Here is a 21,048-nt window from a genome sequence, read left to right on the forward strand (position 1 = left end):
AGTCAATATGTGTCTATCAACAGCTGTTTGAACTGTGAAGTATCCCCAAGCAAGACACTGAGCTCATACATGCATGTTTTTTTTTAGTATCAGTATGAAGTTTTCATTTGACTTTGTAAAACACACTATGACCTCACTTGTGGTGGGTTTCAAACTTAAATTATGGAAACTGTTCTGTATCTAGATCTCTAATTTATGCTATGAATGGCAATAACACAGCCCACATTGTCTTCCTCTACTCTTTTCAGTGGAGGAAGCAATCCTGCTTCTCAGTACATTTCTGAACCTGATATTAACATCCAGGCAGCTCTTGCATATGCTCACTGCTATCTCACAAGGAGAGCCGGAGAGTTGGAGTAATTCAAACATTCTTCAAACTGCAATTTATTTTCCCTGAGTTGTAATTATGGTCTATTAAAATGCAAATGATGTCAATGGCAGAGCAGCGCTAATCACTCAATGTCTGTTTATGGGCAGTACAGCCACGTTACAGAGAGACTCACATAGTGGAGACTGAGATGAACAGAGATCCTCTATCTGTGAAGAATCCAATAAATTAGACCCCTTTTTCTATGGATAGAATGCATTTCCTAAGTTATATATAGTTTCAGATTTTAGATGTTAGCAGACTCGCAACACTTATATTTATCTACATATATCTACAGCAATCTGCAAAAACTGTTAACTGGAAATTAGGATCTATTTTGACAGTTTCAGTTTTCAATCTAATATGCATCTGCAAACACGCACAGAACACCAAAAGAAAACACAAGTTATGTAATGTGTGCTTGTGTATACTTTCATATACCAATACTAATAAATCACTTATAAATGTATTTTGAAGACATTGTGCACCAGTCAGCCAAATTTACTTTAAATTTATTTTAAAAACAGAACTTGGCATGTACTTGTATGTCTGTCAGATGGCATGTGTGTAGTATTTCAAATAAATTGTACAGCAAATAGGAGAAATGCCAGGGCTAAATTTTATCATGATAAATGGCTCATCTCTCAGGCTTTCTCCCCTGTCTCCCGTAAATTATATTTCTACACAACTATGTTTTGTAGGAAATGTAATTGCATTTTGTCACTTTTAAAAATACTTTACTAAAACCCATAGCTGTAAAACAAAATGCACACGTCTTATAATAACTATAAAACCTAATTTGTAGTCCACAAGAAAAACTTGAGATATTGATGTTTTGTTTATCAAATTAATACAAACTAAATTACTGCAACATAACATATTACCACCCAAATTAATGTAAATTGATTTGCTCTGAATATAATTGGATAATCTAAATAACATTTAGCATTTAACAACAAAGCTAATCAGCTATGCAGAGTACACAAAATTATTGCTTACCAATTAAAACCATATGCAGTTGGTGCAGTGGCACCTATTTTATTGGAAAAAAATACTGACCATTTAAACACAGTTTGAGATTAGATTCCCTTATGATAACATGTATATTTTGATCTCAAACCTCCTGAAACTTTGCAGCTCTTTCTAGACAAATTTCATCTTTTCTTAGTCAACATTCATTCTCAGACTATTCATAAGAATGTACAGCATGGTATGGAGTCATTGGTGATATTCTCATGTAGATTCTTTGCTGGGTAGAGGTCCACGCTTAAACGCAAGGTCAATAATTATCCAGTTTTCAGTGTTTTATTCATGAGTGCATAGCCACGGGTAGAATATGTTCATGCATGTTAAACTACACATGGGTCATGTGAGTGAAAGCTACACAAGAGCTGCAGTTATGGAATAATGAATGTGATGAGCATGAATTACATCTGCACTGTAAGCAACCTATTGCATGTTTTTCTCTCAGCTGTGTGTAATTTCAGCACACTGCCATTTTATCCTGTGGCTGATGTTTACACATGTGTATGTTCTGTGCCCCCATCACTTTTGCTCTGCATTACATCGAGCCTAGTGGGGATTAAAGCTTATCTATAGTAATGTTAACCGTATGCCGTGACAACAACCTCATGTCCTTCTTATCAGAGGGTTAGCTGCTGACAAGACATGCTGTTATTAATAATCAAAAACCTCTGAACTGTTCACAGAGATGCAGCTCAACAATGCAGAACTTCCACTGAAATTACATTTTTAAAAAACTGTGCTACACAGCACATGTAAGAATGTTATTAATATTAAGTAAAATTGTGTATAGGCCTTGATTAGTTCAGAAAGAGACATTAATTTGACACTTGAGATATGGTGGGAGAATGTTTTGGCACAATTACATGGAGCCTGATAGGAAATGCTGAGAAATGAGCGTGCTAAGATAACTCTGCATACATATGACGCAAACAAACTGTCATTCCCCTACACTTAACAAATTGAGAACGAGCTGGTGGCCAATAGTGGAGTGCTTTTGTAATCACTGGTGAGAGGATTTGTGAGAATATAAATAGCACTTTCATTAGATCAATACTGTCATCCCTCCTCCGTCAGCTCACATTAAGAGCACAAGCTGGGTAATAATGGAGGACTGGTTGGACACACTCTGTAGCATTCTGTTTGATCATAAGGGGTGGTGTCCCCTAGGGCGCACTCTCCGGCCTGCTGATAAATTCATCTTTCTGACTGTCCCCGTGGGAGCTTGCCAATGAGTGAGGGACATTGACTTTTCATTAAGGAGATCACTGCATTGGAAACTGAATTTATTTCAGGCTTAAGAACATAACAGAGTTGTTTGCGAGTCAGCCTGAAGGCCACAGAAGAATGCCAATACACCAAAAGCTGATGGAATGTTTTAGTTGACTAATAACACTCTCCTGTTCCCTCGAGTGAAATACATACAGGTGTCAACAAATAATATGCAAAGTTGAGGACTCTGCCATTATTATTGGCTACAGTGTGCTGCAGTCATGCTTTACAGTAGACTGTTTGATGCTCTTAGCCTAATTTGAGTGCACAGTTACATACAGAATACATTAAGAGTTGTTGACACACCCACGTAGCCATTGCTGTATAATAGCATTTGTGTATGTAAGAGTTATTGGATTTGGCAAGTGGTAGAAGCAGAAACTTACACAGCACTATTAATAATTCTTTATCATTTCACCGGTAAATATCATCATAACTATTTTTTCCCTTTCACTCATAACAGGTGTATCATCATCAAGTAAAAACAGAATGGGTTTTTCAATAAAATGCATTAATTTAATAGGCTCATTACATTTATACAGTATATTGTTGTACATTTACAGTCTCATTGGAGGGATTCAGCATTATTTATAGATTGTATTTTACCATTCAAATTCATGAGGGTTGAGCAAAATATCAAGGGTCACTCTCCGGCACTGTACGTTCCACCTATGCAAAGCTTTTACACTTGCTGTAAATTTCATCAAGGTGAGCTAAAGTGTTTACCCCATTAATTTATTTCAGCTAAAGCCAGAGCGCTGACCCATAAAATGAGCTAAGATAATACTGACCTTAACATGGTCTTCTGCACATGGAGGTAATTGCTAAGGCTCCAGATCAATCAATATTGACTTGCCAGTTTTTTCCCCCTTCCCCACCTACTCTTACTTGAGCTGAATGTGTAAAATTGGCTTTAGACGGACGGAGAACATATCCCTGATAGTTTAACCTTTATCTCGCTAGCATGTTCACTTATCTGTACAATTATAGATTTTGCCAGTCAAGCTGTTTCACAGAAAATCTGTTGAGTGTTAAAAGACTGGAGAGTATAGCCAGGCTAATTGTGGACAGTGTGTTTTCCTTTACCTCTCCAGAAGAATTAAAACATACAAGAAGATGCTAACTGTAGGAAATGTGAAGTTGTGTCTATGCATAAGCATTACAGCCATATGGAGACTTGTATCTTTTGGCACATATCACACCAGAAATGAAATAGCTGATGTTCAGCAATAACATTTCAACAATAAATTACTGAGAAAACAAGTGTGCTGTCATGCACACACAAACACACACCTTTACATCGCAATCGCTGTGTACTCCAAGGCATTTGATTTCTCTTTAATTTTTCAAGGTAGGGGCACAGACTTAGCAGGCATTTCCATCTTGACTTGATAAATCTCACAATCTTCTTTTCCTTGCCACACTGAAGTAATTTATTTTCTATCTCTTCGAGCTATATTTTCCAGTTAATATTTCTTTTTTTTTTCATACAACCTGACAAAGGATGCCACAAGGAATGATAAGAATTCTGAAACCTTTGCACTCTCGCTCCAGATACAGGATTTACCTTGAGAATTTTTCAAAGAAATAAGACTTCTAAAATAGCCAGGACACTTAAGACAACACCTGTGTGTTCTTTGTTGTTGTTCTTTTGGGTTTAAATACAAGCTATACATCATCCTTTTGTCATAGTCAATTCTGAAACAATAGTGATTACTGTTTCATGTAGGTTTTCACGTAAATTTAATTCATATGTGACTACAGCTAACTGCAGGGTTACAACCTATGTTGAATACCCAGTGAAAACAATAAAACAAAAGCACACATGCTACAAATGTGCTTCCCCTCAGGTGAAGATCAAAAGACTGGCTGACTAGAATCCCTATTTATAGAGTTTCCAAAACAGGCAAATCCTGATTGTGTCACTCAGACCTATTTTCATACCCTGCAGCTAAACATTCATCATTCATGTGCTACAAATGTGCTCTGTTTTGACTCAGGATTATGAGGGGCAGAATCAAAGCATTAGTGTTATTGCATGAAAACTACGATCTCAGTGATTTACAAAGTGGGCCTGTATTCTTTGCAGCAGACTCCCAAATTACATGTTCCTTGAGTGATGGGTAGCAGTATCCTTCTGGCTATTCAGCTCGCCCTTAATTTGAATTTGATAAGATTTCTTTTTGAGACATTGTTAGGCTAATGTAAATTTGGAGGGAGGACGAGAGCCTACCGCTGGCTTAACTTTGATGAGGTGTTAATATCTAATATCAAAAGCAGATAAAACCCTTATTAGCCCCAGTGGTCTTGCTAGAGTGGGAACTTATTACACAGAGGAGATGAGACGAAAGCAGATGAAGTAATAAGAAGGCCGGGGGCTTTGTTACATGTCCTTAAGCTTTCTGACGGGGTCAACTTAATTTTGTGACTTAAATGCCGAGGGTTTACGAATGCAGACAAGCTGACATTGTTTGAGAGATCTAATTCAGACTCTCATATTTCATAGACTGCAACATCTGGGGGATTACAGTGTCTCGAGCCAGAGGCAGTTTGATAATCGGTTGTCATTTTAGGAGTTGTATGCCCTTCCCAGCTTTGGCGGTTTCTAAAGGTCTTTGGTTCAATCAAATGTTTGTGAGATTAGTTGGCTGCACTCCTTTCAAGAACTGTTTCCATGTGCGTTGGTTTTTAATGTTTGCCTTCAGGCTTTCATGGTAAAACATGCTGGAAGACTGATAATTTTGGACTTTTAAAGTTATTTTGAGGAAAAAAAAACATGCCTGTGCTTTGCTGCCATTTAATGGTCAACAAGGAATAATATACATTGTAAACTCAAACCAGTTGTGAAATGTAACCGTAACATACATACACAAACAGGATCATTGGGGCTGGATATCAGATGGTGATGTGTATAAAGTTGGTAAATGTACACACACACACACACATATATATATATATATATATATATATATATATATATATATATATATGTATGTATATATATATTAATGGGGAAGGAGCACTTAGTAGATTTGTTTTGACTACATTTTATTTTCCTTTTGTAGTCCCATATAATAGATGATGTTGTTTGCAGTTTAACCTCTTTGAATATAAATGCGGGTTAGCATACACTGCTGACTTGTAAGGCATTGTAAACTACCCTCCCAGACCTCTCCAGAAAGCACAAAGTAAGCACACTGTTTGTATGCCTCCAATCAATGCTCTGGACCAAGAGGAATGAGCTTTTGACTCACTGACTGAGGGACGGCGTCAATACAAAACGCTCACCCTAAACAAGTCGGAAAACACCTTGGGTTCCAGCACTATGTCCCATTGATTTCTATTCAGCTCAACGCGGATTCTGCAGCATTTAGACATTTAATTCCCTTTCAAGCAAAGTCATTACACAGCCGAGCATTTAATTAAGCAATCACAGCGGTGCAATCTGAATGATTCAGTGTCTAAATGGGGGCCAAGTTGGCAGAGTCTAAATGTGGGCCAAGTTGGCATTACCGTGCTTTAACACGTCGTAATGAAGCTGCTTCTAAAATTTAAGATTTAAGGAAAAATGAAATTGTCAGACCCTTCCTTATCACATGGATTGTACAGCCCCTCAACAATATGTTAACAGCTCAGAAAAACAAAAAAAAACTTACTTTTTTAAAAATTCACACTTGAGAAATCCACACGGTTACATTCTTAATTAAGTGTGTTAAAGGATTTTTTGAGATGGATGGAGCCAGGTATTCACGGCTGACCTATTTCCTCTGGAAAAGAAACATCATTTTAGGGGCATGGGCACAGATGTGTCTGAGGATGTACTGAGAAGGTGTTCTCACCTCTCCACGCCTCTGTGAACAGGGCGACAGTTTATTATGTCTGGATGTGGCCTCTGTGTGCTTGGTTTGCCTTTTCCCAAATGAGCTCAGCTGTAGTGACACTGACTTTCAGAGAATGTGTATTGTTGTTTGCTCAGCACCACTTGTTGTGGATTTCATAATGAACTTTGGGGAATTGCAAATATACTACCTAAATGTGTTATAATTTTTGCAAATCTGAATCATCAAGTCTTTTCTTAAAGTTGTTGATTGCCTTGCCATGCTGTTTTAACACTGTTTATCTAAAAACAATTACCCAGAAAAACAGGAAAACATTATTTTGCACTCTGCGATTTATTCATTAGACAATGGCAACAAAAAATGCAGCCAATAAAAAATAGACAATTAAATTCATGTCCTGTTGAAGCAATGTGGACAAACAATGAATTTATGATCTCAAATTACAAATTGCTTACAAATGTAAGTCTCTGGTAAATGGAAAATTAATTTCATGGCAGGTTTGTTACTGACGCTGCAAAAAGCTTATGCAGTACAAATGCTGTGTGGTGGGTCACAGTATGTCACCACCTCTCGCTGTTCTGTGTGATTCTGCATCTCTCTCCATCTTCTCTCTGCGGTGGGCAAGTGTGCAGGTGGCAGGAACACCTGCAACTGCACCTGTGTAGTTTGTGTCACAGTATGTTGGTTCTCTTGAAGCCATTTGTTCCCAGTCATGTTAGGGTGCTCACTACAACTGCTACAAACATAAATTGTGTTGAAATTTTTGCATTCACAATCACAGATTTTTATATGTAATTTTATGTGAATAATAACGTCTGTTAGGGATTTTAAAGGAACAGTTTGGCATTTTGGGAAATACACTTAACTTGCTTTTTCACTGAGAGTTACAGAAGACTGAAATTTGCATCTAATCGCATTTTCACATTAACTTTGTATCATGTAATCACGCCGCCTCTAAAATTTGCTTTGCATTCTGTCTGAACACACGGTTACACTTTAGTTGTTGTATAAATTAAATAAATGAGGCTGTATAATGTGTTTAGAATTAGTGAGTTCAAAGGTGCTCATGTGCAGATTATTTTTTCTAAAGCCTCATATTTACAACATATGAGTGGTGTCAGTCTTCAATTTGTCTTGGCAATTAAGTTTCCCAAAATGTCAAACTATTCCTTTAACTTGAGTTTTTTGCTGTTTAGTGTCCTTCGAATTGTTCTGTTGTTCAAGTTTATACACTAATGTAAAGACCAAAAGCTTGTGATTGTGGAATTCACTTTTCTTTTTATTCCAAATAGAAGTCTTGCTTGATAATGACACCAGGTGCTTTTGCATTTTTAAAAACTATATTTTCCCCACACGTGAACTTTGACATTCTAAACTCCGACTACAGATGTTAATCAAAGTCAAAACTTAATCCAGCCCTGATAAGATGCTCTATTTAACAGGCTCATTTTAGCAGGGGGCTCGATCAGGTGAAATGAAGAGGAACTGATTGCTTGTGGTGATTGTGCTGATTACATTTTAAATTTAAAACTTTCCTCCTAGCACATGGTCCTGAACAGTTTTGCAGACAATGACATAGCAGGTTTAGTAAATGCCAAGGTCCCTTCAATCTCACAGACTGTTACCTCATTTATTTTTACTTAAGTTGTATTGAAGTTAAGAACTATGACTGTGTAGACATTCCTAATGGATAACCAGACAATGTTATCACAATGACTCTTTTTGTGGTGTTAGTACTAAAAGTATGGTCTGTGAATTCTGCAGCTATGTGGATATATAACATTTTCCTACTTGACCAACTCCTTACCCCTGTCATGGTAAAATGTACAAAATAACAACCAAAAGCAACTAAAGCTGAACTTGCTGCGTTATTTTGTCAGGGAAAAGCATTTTTTTCTTATTATCCTGTTTATGTATTACCAGGGCAGCATTAATCATCAACATGTTTTCAAAGTTAAATAAAACAATCATGTTCTGTAGGAGGGAGAGTTCAGCATTCCTGACCTTCTCTTTTTCTGACTGTGGGCAGAATTCCTAATGACTGAAATCCATGTTGCAATTTCCCCCCTAGTCGAAACATTATGGATGCTTGTGCTACAGCTGTCATATAAATGACATTTGAAAATATACAATGAAAGGCATTTGCATGAAATATGGCATGGGATAAGCTATTAGCATATTGGGAGGGGGTATTTGCAATTGTGTCTATGCCCTCTCTTGGAGATGACAGATCATGTCATGTATATACATGCATAAAAAACACCACATGAGCTACCAACTACAATTCCTAAAATTCAAAATAATTAAAAATATATATATTAATATGTTGGGAGCAGAATTTTACAGTGTTTACATATACACGGCATTGCAGGTCTAGTAGGCATTCAGTCCAATCACTGTTTATAGGCATGAGTTACTTTGTGCTAATAAAAGATCACAGGAGGACTGAGACTAATCTGTGGTATCACAGCAATATGAAACCTCTCTCAGTGACAAAAATGTGAGACTCACAAATCATTTTGCAAAATCACATTAAGTTTTCTGAACTTTTGCATCCCAGTGGGTTTAATATCATGGCAGAGATATCAGTTTCAGTGCGGAAAATCGCTCTTGATCTTTTTTACATCATTTTGCATCTTTTTCTAATTCGTTCTCCAGAGATCTGTGTGTTGGTGTGACACCACAGATTAAGGAGCTGACAGCAGACTCACTTGCCATCTCTCTGGCTATGTGCTGCCGTTGTGAAAATGTAAATGTGAGCAGGAATATTTTAATGTCATCTCCTATATGCACTTGTACTATTGCTAAAGCGTGGACCCTGACAAATGCTATCACCTGTTGTATCTATTTGTTTATATCCCATAACCAGCTGCTTAGAAATCATTTTTAGCCATTTTGCTAGAGGAAAATCAATGAACAGCACAGGTCTGTGAAAAAACATTTTCGCTTGTTGAACAGTTTGTACTGTAGCGTGAGAATGGTCGTCTTTGTGCAGCCCTGCAGCAGATTGTTGTTGTATCACATGGATGATATTCAAAGTAAATGGTCATAAAGTCATCTTGTGAGCATGCACTGGCTTGAATCCAAACTTTCCCTAGCTGGTTTTATCAATGTATTGCTACTACTTTTCAAAGCCATTCCTCTCCAACTCTCTACAAACAACTGTGGCGAAGAGGGAGAGAAGTGCAGTAGTTGAGATCAGTTTCAGAACAGAGACAGCTCACTATGTGAGCTTAATCACAACCAGGCTTCCAGTATTTTGCAAGTCATGAGAGAGCGCTAGCTCACATATCTTCATCTGTTGTCTTTTTTTTCACACAAAATAAGCTTTTATCTGTCATGTTGTTGAACACGACCTGGGGGGTGGAGGCAACAGCTCATAATGCTATGTTGATATATAGAGAGATGATCCAATTCACCACAGAATCTCAATAACATTGAGTAAATATAATCAACTTGACAACTGAACTCAACTGGTTGCAGAGTCAAAGTCAACAGTGGTACAAAATAAAAAACTAACATGTAGATACAAGATTATGTAAGCAAAGCTACTGGGTTTATATGATGTGTGTCTGTGAATGCCTTTGTACTGTACACTATATGTGAGCCTGCATGTTTGTGTCCTCAAGTGTATGCATGTTTCAAGTGAGGGTACATTATTAAATAACAGCACACAAATACTGGTACTTAGTTTTAGTGGCCCATAGTGTGTAGTGTTACAAAATTAGAAACATAAAGTTGTTGTAAAACAGGCAAGTGTACTGCATTCATATATCAACAAAACAACAGCAGAAAATCCAGCCATTAGTTTTAACAAGGGCAATATAACAAAACAATTCATTTGTTATATTTGTATATTTGTAGGCAGTTATTTGCTACTGGAATGCTGTGTGTGTGCCTCAGTGAAAACGTCAAAGGCTGTTAATTTGTTGCAGTTACGACTTGTGTTTTGTTTTACACTCACTGTAATACATTTGAAATATGTAAGAGCCTATTCACTGAACGTGACAAACAGAGTACAAGTCCTACAGTAAATATCAATCAGTTCATAATGGAAATGCGGCATGAATGATAAATATTAAGATCTCAAGCCGGGAACTGCTGCCTTGCAACTGGAATCCTGTTGTATTGTACTTTTAATATATTTTACAAGTTTTTCTATTGTTGGGATATATTGTTCATAGTTCTATAACAGAGCAGTGATGTCATTAGGGCATTTGAATACTCAAGATATCTTTCTCACATCACCCATCTTAACTTACCTGTCCTCATCACCTCCACCAATGTTGGAAATTGAGTTATAACACCAATTATAAAACCATACTGCCATATAAACCATAAAGATAAACCGCATAGAGAAGAGTAAAATCCTTAGAGAGGCCTACCTTGAGGTCGAAGGTGTGAAAGTCATGGAACATTCTCTCTCCTGAGACCTGTGACAGAGCAGGGGGGATGAGACGTCAGTCATGATTAGGCCACAGTGCAATTACAGAGCAGCTCCTCTGACAGTGATTGATCAATGAGGAACTCCCTTAATGAAGACAAGGACTCAGGGGCTCCCAGGAGCAAATTGGCAAAAGTAAGTAGTGGGAATAGTGTCCCAGATTGCTGAGGCGCGCTAAGAGGATCATCCTGTCTGCGACAGCACTTTGGCGGCAGCAGTAGTACAGTATGCAGGTGCATGTCTGATTTCGTACAGTTTTGGACAGAAGCTAAGCTAAAGTAATTTCAAGATATTTAAAAGTTAGAGGGTGAGTTTGTCCCCCATGGCCACAATTTCCTATATTTCCCATGGTATCCCACTATACTTAAAGATAAAAATCTTGTCAGTTATTCCTTTAACTAGAAAAAGTCTGGTCCTGTATCCCTAACCTAGAGGTATCCTGTGGATTTTTTGATCAGTAGAAGTATTATAGACCAGTGTGTTTAAGAGTGGGCTCTCATTTTGCTAATGCAAAAAAATCAAAATGTTTTATGAGGAAGGAAATGCATTAAGTTAAGCATAAAATTATTGCTCTTTTTGTATCTTTTGATATACGTAAGATGTAGAATGGCTGGATTTGTATCAATGTATGTAAATCTTGTTATGTATTATTGCAGGGTAAAAGATCAGTAAGGTGACAGATATGGATTTCAGTGTATTTTTGTGTTTGATGAGGACTGGCCTGATAGGCATTTATTACGGCCATGAGTTCGGGGCTGCTCCTCTGTGGTGCTTTTAACTCTGTTACACAAATCAGCCTGAACTCAAGGGCCACTTAGACACGACTGCCTCAGCTGGACTGTCAAGTACAGCCTCATTGTTAAAACACCAGAGAATGAGGAAATCAGGCCCTTGAGGCAAAAGCTTCATATGCCACTGTGTTGAAATCCAGTTTTTGATTTAGCCCTGTAATAAACCCCCCAAAAATCTGGACTGCTGTATAGTCTGACCTACCATAAGGAGGGACACATTTGCTTTATGTTCTATTCATGCCATGTATGAGGGTGAGGAGGGCGCTTGCCAAAAACAGCCTGCCCTTCGAGGGAGGCATGTGACTGGTGCTTTAACTTTTTTCTTTTTTTTTTTTTTTTTGTTCTCAAAACTTACACACACACGCTTGCCCATGCTTGAGAGCACATGCACACATGCACAAATAAATGAATGCAAACACACAGATGCTCACAGGTTCCACGATGAAAAAAAATGTATATAATATTGATGGTAAAGAAACAGAGGAGAAGTCTTCACAGAAGGTTGACTGCATGACACGTGGCAGTGGGAAATTGAATAGAGCACAGACTGGGAATTTGGCACCATGTTTCACTGGAGTTACTAATTAATAAGCAGCACACACTGTGCCACATGCTGCTTATTAATAAGTGCAGGTGCAGTTCACATAATCTTTTAGTCAATCACAGTGTTTGTGGGCTAGACTATACAAGAGCTGACGGTTCATCAAATCAGTCATCTGTACATTGTAATAATCACTATCTAAATGACCACCCAAATACAAAGGCTCACACACAGATCCTGCAAACAATCCTTTAAAAGGAGAAATTGCTCTTTGTGTATTTAGGTGATTGATTTATAAGTCGATTGCCAGTGGATGCAAGGTCTGAATACAAAGGAGGCAAACCGTTATAAAGGCATTCGTTCCATCTGTCTAGAAGCACAGGGTATTGTACCTGGGCGATACAAAGCTCACGGTGCAGCTGTAAATTCATACTGTACCCATCTAAGACGAGTTCAAACATGATGGCCTCCACCTGCTATCTCTGTGCTTGCCTTGAACATCAAGATTACAGAGCTCAAAGTAATGAAAGTGGGAAAGTCAAACACCCCCAGAGAGCAGTGTGCCATTCAGTGCTATTTTCCCATCTATCCCCAGCTGCAAAACACGTTTGAGGGGCATTAACTTTAGCTGATTTTTGAAAAAACAATTGCAACTGATTGTTTTCTCTCTTTAAAAAGGAATGCGCTCTTCTTCCTTTCAGTGTCTGCCTCTTTTAGTGACTGATCATTCAGATTCTCTCTCTGAGCACCGTAATTAGTTTTAATAGATTTCCATTAATTTTGCTTCATAATGCTTATCCTGTGAGCACAGCAGCTGTATGCTCATTTTACTGGCTTGTGTTGCACTTTGGTTCCCATAGAAACCCAACAGTAGCAAGGATAGAACACCTATGTATTTGAAACAGTTGGTTTATAAAACACTCTACTGTATGAGCAGTCTCTATTTGAACAAAACTGTGCATTCAGTACTTAAGTAGTAGTGTTATGCAGTGTAGCCAGTAATACTGGCTGAGTGATGCTGGCAGATTTAGATGTTCTGTATCAAGTGATTTGTGTTGACCTGTGAACATTTAATGCCACAGGAAAGTAGAGCCAGAAGCATGACTAAAAATACTGTATGTGAATATTTTCATTGTGTGACTATAAACACATGATTGGGTATTTTCCAATTACATACATAAGAGCCATTTTCTTGCAAAAGATGGGAGATAATTGTGGGCAATTAGTTGTTTTGTACCCTGAGGTGGCATGCATCAGATGCAGGAGTTCTTAAACACCAAATGTACTCAGTGTACTGTGAGAAACAGCTGAAGACTGTAATTGCTTGAGGTGGCATTAAATAATACAATGGCTGAAATGCTTTGACAACATTATGTACATCAAGGTACTGAACGTCTGAAGGACTACAACATCTGCTGCGGATTGTTTGCCTCTATAAAATTAGTTTATTGCTATATTCTACATAGTATATTCAGATATAAATTAACATACACACCCATTTGACCCTTTCTGCCTTGTTGTGTCATAAAAGCTTGTATAAAATAAGAAAACTTGTTGGAGGCATTCAAAAATGTGCCAGAAATATTTAATTTCCAGCTTTACTTCTGAAAGTGTATTCATACAAGTTCAAGGTATGATGCTATCAGAGACTTTCAGACACAACTTGAGATGCAATTAAATTTTTAATACAGCAGAATAATCTCAAGTCCTGTGCTTTGACAGTGACACATTAGCTAAATCATATTTTATTGATCCCCTCCTTTAAGAACTAAAATTGCACTTAGTAATTTGCATTTGTGGTCGACAAGATGGAATTAAGACCAGAGAAATCTGTCAGTTTTGATTCCATTTATTTCCAGCCTAATAATGTGGCCTATTTAGCCTTTACAGCTGACAATGGTCTTTTTTTCTTTCTTCTTTAACTTTACCCTCTGTGTTTGTCTTTCTGTCTATCTCTCTATAACTCTTAGTGACTGAGTATGGGGTGAATTTAATGATTTGATGTTAACAGTGAAATGGGTCCTTGGGAGCTTCAGCAGCTGAAAAGAGCAACCATTTGGCCGGCGGACCTGCTTGCCTCAGCACTTAGAGGCACACGTTTAAATGTTCGGCTTTCACCCGGAATGGCCCACAAGAGGGACGTCTGAAGGGGGCTTTCGGGGGGGAGACTTGATGCTGAGGTCCCAGGGAATTGCATGGTCATTCATCACATTAATGAGTCATGTCACTTTATTTACAAAAAGGGGAGACTTTTTTTTCCTATGGATGGTTCTCACTATCATGATGCGGCATTCTGTTAATGTTGGCTGAAGTTAATCGAAAAAGGCAATGTAATCTACAGTAGCCCAGGTAGCCAGCCAAGTCGGGCTGATTGCAGCTGAATATCGGCACGCTCAGTTGTATTCTGACAACAAAGGTCCAAAATTTGCTGGATTTTTGGGATGCAGACATGGGGCAATTTGGGCTTGGAATGGGCTCCAGTTATTAGCACTTCAGCATGCTTTGGGCCAAAGGCGGCCCATTCATCACACCTGCAGCATTAGTCCATGCAACCAGCTCTGCCAGATTTAGGTCATGGTTGGGCCAGGCAAATTTGGCCAACTTTGGAAAGTAAAAGGCTCTGGGTGTTTAGTTTTTCTACTGCTCTATGAATTGTTTATGCTTTTTTGTGGTTACAAGGCTGATAACTGACCATCTTGACTGATATGATGAGTCTAAACCACTGACACATATTACGTGTTTATATTCATGTGACAAATAGTAGCACATCTTATAGCTTATGGTGACAGTCCATAGAGGTTATATATTGTGCCATCGCCCCACATGAAAGCATGGATAATAAAAGGTTAAGAGTTAGATCACATTCCTGCCTATGGGCAAATGTAGATCCACACAGCCTAGGTATGCTGTTTAAGTACAAAGTCAAATCCAAAAGTCCTGCAACTGTTCATATGATGCTGGTATACTAATATCAATGGCTTCCTCCCACGCTTGAGTTCCCTCTTGAAAGCTCCAACACAGACAGGACAGGGAGATTTAAATTGGAGTATGAGGATATTGGAACTATATGACATTTTTCTTTGCCTAGGAAATCCAAATCTGTGATATTACCATTTCAGGGGTGAATGGATTTAAAACACGATGGACTGATAAATCTCAGGACAGGGTGAAATAGATGAATCTCAAGTTATTTACCCTTTTTAATTGGAAATGTCTGTCACAGGGCAGCAAGCCGAGTCCTCTTCCAAGCCATTATCTGTCTGCCTTGATCATTTGCAGGTATTTTATGGAGAGTGATGTGCTGAGAGTGAGTGTCAAAGGTAGCTATTGAATTTATTCCTGTTGGATTTTTATAGGCTTAAAAATACAAATGCTGAGGAGTGAAAAAGCTCACAAAAGGTCAGCTTGTTAATTACATCACTACATTTACTGTTTCACAGATTCACAGATGATGACTGACAAGATTTTGCTGACAGAAAAGCTAAATTGTTAAAATTTCTTTTAAACTAAACTCTTGAGTTCATCCACTCTGTGAAGTGGGTTTAATGGGTTTATTGGGTTTAATATGTCATCAGTTGAGCTTCAAACTTACTTTTGTGACTAACTAACAAGAATTGTTATCCCATAACAGCGGTCTGAGCTGTGTTTTTAATAGACTAAAACAAGCTGTAGGTTCCTTTGAGGAAGCCACTCATAATTGCTCCCCAGGGTCCTGTCAATAGTTTCTACCTGCTCTTGAGCTCTCATTCCCGGGCTGTCATCCTTGCTGCACTGCCTGTCTGGGCCCTTGAGTGACACAGCAGCATCACAGGATGAGCTCTGTTGAAGGATATCTCTGGCTCCAGAGGAGGACACCACTGGGACGCTGCCAGCCCAGCTGATGATGTCACACTGTGACAGCAGCAACTACTTGAGCTCAAAACGGTTGGATGTGGTCTGCCCAGGGACTGTGAGTGTTTATGTGGGGTTGTGTACCATTGTGCATGTGCGTGAGTATATGTGTGAAATGCTCACTTAAATGAGATCCAAATGTATATCTAGGGAAACTGCCAATGGTAATATTCTTTATAAGGACTGTTTTGCTGTAAGCACAGACACTACATTGACTACATTGAGAATCCTCAGACAAAGAACTGAATGTGCATTCTGTAGCAACAAACAATTCAATGATCTCATCTCTTATTCATGCAACACTATGAATCTTGACAGCACCAACGCCTCACTATGTGCTACAAAAAAATATAAAAATAACAACAGCCAAGCCACTCTAGTCTGCATTTGTCACAGCAAAAAAGACGAGAGCCGACATAACACTGATTTAATACAAACGTTATCCACCTCTGAAGCAGTCGCTGATGTGTTTTGACTATGACAGTACTAAAAGCAACACTTTTGTTTCAGTCTTCCAACCCATGCAAACACAGATCTCTTGTGATTGCACATTGGTGGCATATCTGCGTTGTCTAGCAGCAGCATATAAAGGCTCATTTGCACCATCTGCCAGTGGAGGTGACAGGGGCAACTCAAGTGCCAAGGGGCTATTGAAAAAAAGAAAAAGTACAGCTGCCACAAACTACCTGCTCCTCTGCTTTCCCTCTATGGAATATTTCTCGGTTAAATCGGTCTTTTGGTGGCTTTTAAAGGCCAGTGGTGGTGAAAGACTGAGACACTGTGTGCTTGCACACTGTCACAGCAGGGATTAGCACTTCTTAGCTAATGTTGAGTTGACAGGAGGTTGTGGGAAAGGTCTGCTTCACTTAGAGTGTGACTGCATCTGACTGCTATACTGTATAGTGAGGCTAAATGGCTAGTATTATCAGAAGGAATGTTTTTTAGCCATGCTAGCAGTTGGGATGAAATATCTCAACAACTTCTGTCTGGATTACCATCAGGTTTTTCACAGACATGACAGGATGAATCCCAAAGTCATCCCTCTAGCACCACCACAAGGTCGACATTGTTATTTTTCAAGTGATATGTCTTGGCGGATCGATTGCAATGAAATTTGGAATATTCAATAGTTCCCAGACAAAAAATCCAGGCTGACATTTAAGTGAACATGAAATTTGGTGTCGACATTTGTGTCACTCTCAGGATGAATTGTAAGCACTTTGATAGCACCACCTACAAATCACAATTGTAATGTAAGCTTATGTCTAAATACCTGCAAAAATAATGACCTTCCCATCATCGTCATTGTGAATATTCTAGCATCCCAACACTAGCATTTAGCATCAATGCTCAAGTATAGCGTTGCAGAGCTGCTAGCACAGCTGTATATTCTTATTGTAATGGTATTCGGTGAACTGCCTTTAATGCAGAATTCGATGCAGCTCTCACATTTTTAGTTCATTCGAAGAGGACATTCCTAAACTTGCAACTAGACAGTTGTAGACAAATATTAGTGTGTCAACCCTTTTTGTAAACTACTGATGAAGTCAGGGATTCCACTTTGATGGTAATTTGAGCACAGACATTCTTAGACAAGGATATTTCATGAGGGTTGATTCTGTCCCTTCATATCTCTCTCAGAACCTCTCACTCCTAGAGACTTCCTAACAAAGTTCGTGATCGTTGGTGCAATGTGTCATGCTTCTGACGGTTTGATTGTTTCTGTGTTTTCACATGCAGAGGAGTGGAGAGAAAAAGAGAGCTTCATGTGTTGCTCAAGGTCCTTTTAGATACTCCCCATCCCACATCTCCCTGCACAATTAATTTTATCTTTGGGGTATTATCAAGAGGGAGCCTGGCAAAGCAGCATGACAGAAAAACGGTCCAGAACCCTGAGGCCCAGGGTGGGAATTAATCTGTTTGACAAGATCTCTCACAAACGATTTGCCTGGCTTTCCTTCAGTTGGATGTTGCCACTACCCTGCATATCTAAGGGGGTGAAGAATAAGCATGTTTCTAACATAATGCAGCCTGAATCGACTGAAAACATTGAAGTGAGCAGTGACAGGTTGTTGTTGATGTGTTGGAAACACAAGGAAACAATGCGGCTCTGACAGGTGTTGGGTGTCGGGACAACCTTAGTGTTATGCCTGTTGAGCGAGCATTAGCATTATTTAAATCAACCGTGCAGTCATAATAATGAATTCCCATCATGGTCGGCTGACACTGGCATTATTTTGTCCACAAAACACAATTTATTCTTAAATCAAGCTTCCAAAAAAAATGGTTAGCCTTGTTCTACTCACGCTTTCAAAACTATTGACATCAAGCAGACGTTTGATGCATTATCTGGGACGCAGAAAATTAATCAAAGTAATGATTGAATAATTATCTCAAGTGCAATTAATTAAACATGCCAATGAACTCATCTTGAACAGCTGTCCTAGCTTCACCACTTAATCACTTGTGAGAATTACCAAACACAAATGGAGGACGCCGAGTGCATGCAATAATCTCTGCAAAGTGCATTGTTTACAAACAGTAATTAATATCACACCGTGTATTAGCAGGCTAAGTGACTGCAGTGCAATTCTATAATTGTACCGGAGAGAGTTGGGTTTCTTCCCCACTCTTGCCTCAGACACGTCTTGTTAAGACAGGAGACAGATCATAAGACTGAGTGCTGATATTGTAGACTACATTCCAAAAATTCACACAGATTTACAGTGTTTTTAATTCTGTATTTTGTGGGTGCCATAGTGCCTTCTTAAAATGTCAAAAACACATCATCCTTTACTGCAAAATCTATAATTTAACCTTCTGAATGTCCTGGACACCATTAACCTGATAAGTCATGGCTCACCCCAATTTCTACCTACATACAAAAACAAAAATTGATTTATTTCGTGTTTTTGTCTGAGAATGTGAAACAGGTCCCACTGTATTTGTTGGCAAAGAACTGCCTAAAAGTGTCAGTGAGCTCCCTTAGTGTCTCTTGAAGGGAAAGTTGCGACCATGCCAATGTGGGAGTCTGTGGCATTCTACGATGAGGTAATTTCGGGCATCACGTATATGGCTTTCATGGTCCGTGGAGCCTGACAGTCACAGCGGACTCCAGGAAATGGTCTGTGTGGTTCTGACATATGAGGGATCTATCTTCGACAGACTAGTGTCTAGAAGCAGGAATGAAGATTGACACCTGGCAGCAGACAGCCTAAAATGAACTGCACAAGAACAGTCACTTACAATTCATATGTGGTCTTTTAAAGTTATTGTTTACTGATGACAGTAATATTGTAGATCTGTACCTTAGTTCAGCACAATGGACTACTGTATTATAATGTGCACACACTAGATTATTATAATCAGTAATTACAAGCGCTTATTATAGCTTACATAAAATGGTGCTATTTTCATTAGAATATAAAACCATTGTAGGATTCTGAATAGAAAAAAAGGATAATTACCATATTCATTATGATTTTAATATCTTTCATGGTACTGTACATGTCAGTGAGGACTGTACCATTGGAGTACAAGTGAGATACTACAGTAATTGAAATAAGCTTAGTGCAAACTGTGTGACTCACTGCTGCTGCTTCTTTTTTTTTTCCTTCTGAACTTCAAAATTCCCATGTACAATGACAACATAGAAAATTAAATGCCTCAGAGGCAAGGTGAGAGATAATAAAATACAGCGGTGATGGTCTTTTACGACGCTGTGCCAGACAAAGGTAACCTATTAATTATATAAAGCTGTGTATTTTCTCTGTGTACATAGGGTACATAATGTGTACATGAATTAAAAAGGACAGAATTACTGTCAAGGGATATTCCTGCCCTATTTAGTGCACCAATAATCACCTACTTGAAGCGACTTTTATTGTTCAATTTAATTTCATTCTAAGTCATGGAAGTGCATTGAAACGCTTATTACTGTTGTTTTAGTTTAGCATGACATTATCATAAAATAAACAATTGAAGAAAATAACAGAGCTAGGGCACTGGATGTAAATCTGCATTCTGAGTCACAGTTTCTATAAATAAAATGTCACCAAATTTATCACTTAATGTGTGGCAAAGCAATTAGCTTGAATTCTGTCTTTGGTCTGTAGACTTCAGTGGAAAAGAAAATTTGTAATGACGGAATGCGATAGGCCTTAGTGGTGCATGTGTTGTTGCATCAAAACTGTTGAAGCTGTCGTAGTTTCATCTTTTTCTCTTTGTGGCTTTTTTCTTGCTTGTTTTTCTTTCTGTCTTTGTATTCATGTATTCATGTCACACTGGAGAATTCTTCTAATAGCTTCAAGAATTATAGATTTTGACTGCGTTAAAAACTAAGTTTAAAGTACAAACTAATTTTGCTTCTTGTTGCCAGCAAAACATCCAGTCACTTTGATCATTTTATTGTTTGTCCCAGCAGACTGCTTTGTTGGAATCGATTTCCCTCTGGTATAATTGGTATCATGCCTGGTTTGGCTAAATAAGCCGTTACGCCACAAGATACTCAGACTAAAAGGGCAATGTGGACACTTTGCTTAAGAATATGCCGACCAATTACATTGACAAAAAAATTGAGGGGGCATTATGCTGTACAAAGCTCTTAGAACAAGTTATAGTTGTATTCATAGGAATTACTCGCACTTAGTCAAGAAATGTCAATTGTCTAATCAAGTCTCCTTTGTGTGTGATTTTAAGGTTGCTGGGTGCACTGTATACAATGTCAGCCATCGTTATTGGCTTTCAGTAGTCTTGTTTTTCTGTGCTCTCGCTTTTCCAGTTGAGCATGGTTCATGTAACATTCAGATCATGAATGGCAATAACAATTTCTGTCACCAAATTCGGCAATATATCATCTCGCTTTAACTTATGTGTTTTTA

The 21,048-nt window shown here is 38.4% G+C and overlaps 1 protein-coding gene across 9 annotated transcripts in view; it reads right to left on the reverse strand.

Moving 5' to 3' along the window:
• LOC108892381 (protein tyrosine phosphatase receptor type D) overlaps positions 1-21,048 on the reverse strand; it is a 344,319-nt gene that overhangs the window by 169,447 nt on the left and 153,824 nt on the right. For all 9 annotated transcript variants that reach the window (XM_051076295.1, XM_051076293.1, XM_051076297.1 and 6 more), the window contains exon 8: positions 10,887-10,934. The gene's annotated coding sequence lies outside the window, so the exon portion shown is untranslated. The remainder of the gene's footprint in view (positions 1-10,886; positions 10,935-21,048) is intronic.

This window comes from Lates calcarifer, linkage group LG15, assembly GCF_001640805.2.
Source record: "Lates calcarifer isolate ASB-BC8 linkage group LG15, TLL_Latcal_v3, whole genome shotgun sequence".
NCBI classification, from domain to species: Eukaryota; Metazoa; Chordata; class Actinopteri; family Centropomidae; genus Lates; species Lates calcarifer.